Source organism: Anabrus simplex, chromosome 2 (assembly GCF_040414725.1).
Source record: "Anabrus simplex isolate iqAnaSimp1 chromosome 2, ASM4041472v1, whole genome shotgun sequence".
In the NCBI taxonomy this organism is placed as follows: Eukaryota; Metazoa; Arthropoda; class Insecta; order Orthoptera; family Tettigoniidae; genus Anabrus; species Anabrus simplex.
In genome coordinates this window covers 736,305,438-736,307,109 of record NC_090266.1, presented here as the reverse complement: position 1 = coordinate 736,307,109, position 1,672 = coordinate 736,305,438, and the positions used below count along the sequence as shown (strand labels likewise).

Sequence of the window (1,672 nt, the reverse complement as noted above, 5' to 3'; positions counted from 1 at the left end):
TTAAATTTAAAAAGGCTTAAACTGGCCCAGTAGCTCTTAACAGGAATAAAATGCAAGACAGTCAACGTTTACTTTATTATATTCCGCATGAATATAGGTATTTCAAAGCTGATTTGATGAAATGGCCTGTACGTAACACTGCTGCTGATGATGGTCGTGATGATAATGATGAAGACCAATGAAGTCATTTTGTATGTACTTTGATTAGAGTTACAACCAATACTATGGCAATGCATGAGTAAAGAAAGGAGACTCTTAAAACACTACTAAAACATAATTTGTCCATGCGTATGAATTACTTCCTCAAGGAAGGGACCTTATTCCAAGATTTTGGACTTATTCTTTTCAAAGAGATTGCCATACATAGCAACTGCAGTAATGACAAGATATCCGTTTCATTATGTTCTTTCAGCATTGGAAATCCCATCCTGTTACATTCCAAACACTCAGACACAGAATGCTCTTTTTTGCTCCTGTAAACTTAGATTTTGGGGTAAGGCACTTTCAAAAATGACTTAGTAAATATCACTGTTTGTTTGTGACTTTTTTGCACACATTTCTCCGTTCGTAAACTTCCAGATACATGTAAGATGTATAATAAAACTATCTATACACTGTTGTTATACATGCCGAAGAATTCCACAAGTTTCTCACTATCGGCCAACGCTACAGCGGGTGCTCGTCGTGCATCACTGTCAACATTTTCAAAGACTCCAAGTCCTCATTCCGGTGCATATATATCTTCGTAATATGCTGAATTTTCCCTCAGGAATTTGTGCAGAATGCACGTTGTTCTAATGATTAGCTTAGCTGTGTCTACATGAACTTCTATGGGTCTGAAATCAATTCTCCATATCTGTGCTAATATGCCGAAGGCATTTTCTATGACCCTTCTTGCTCTACACAGTCGATGGTTGTAATTTTCTTTGCGCTTGTCACCTTTTGCCTGCCTGTATGGAGGCGGTCTCATTAAACAACTTTTCAGAGGAAACACTCATCGCCGATTATGACATAAGGTGCAGGCAAATTCTGTCCAGGAACATTGTTGTCTTTCGGAACACCAAGAGCTCCCGCTTCTAACCATTGTCTTATTACAGAGTTCTGGAAAATACCACCATCACTGATTTTTCCGTACTCTCCGATATCCAAACATGGGAACTTATAAGCTGGACTAACAATTAATAAAAGTACAATAGACGATTGCTTCAGGGAATAAAAATAAATTGATCCACTGTTCCTTGGACATTTTATAGTAACGTGCTTCCCATTGATACTACCAATACAGTTTGGGAATTGCCACATGCTATTATATCCTTGAGCTGATTCTATCCATGTTCCGGTAGAAGGTTCAGCCATGCATATTCCTTGCATTCAGTCACAAATATCATGGCAAACATCTCGCACAATAGCACCAACTGTTCTAAATCCGACCTGGAAAATTTGATCGATTTTACAGGGTCTTTTTTGTCTCGTTCCGCAGCACCACTCAGAGCACGGCACGGCTAGCGCAATGACACTCCGTCGTTAGCAGGTATAATGAGCGTTACTCCTCCCCACTACTCACGGCAATTCAAGTAGGAGTGCAGTGGTGGTTCTGGACCATGGCATCAGCATTTATTTCTGCTGAGCCTGCATCCGAGGTCATTGACCCCTTGTAGAATACTTATGCGGG

At 40.0% G+C, this 1,672-nt stretch overlaps 1 pseudogene; it reads right to left on the bottom strand.

The window, feature by feature from the left end:
• Positions 1-721: 721 nt before the first annotated feature.
• LOC136863670 (uncharacterized) lies at positions 722-1,356 on the bottom strand (annotated as a pseudogene).
• Between the last annotated feature and the right edge of the window lie 316 nt (positions 1,357-1,672).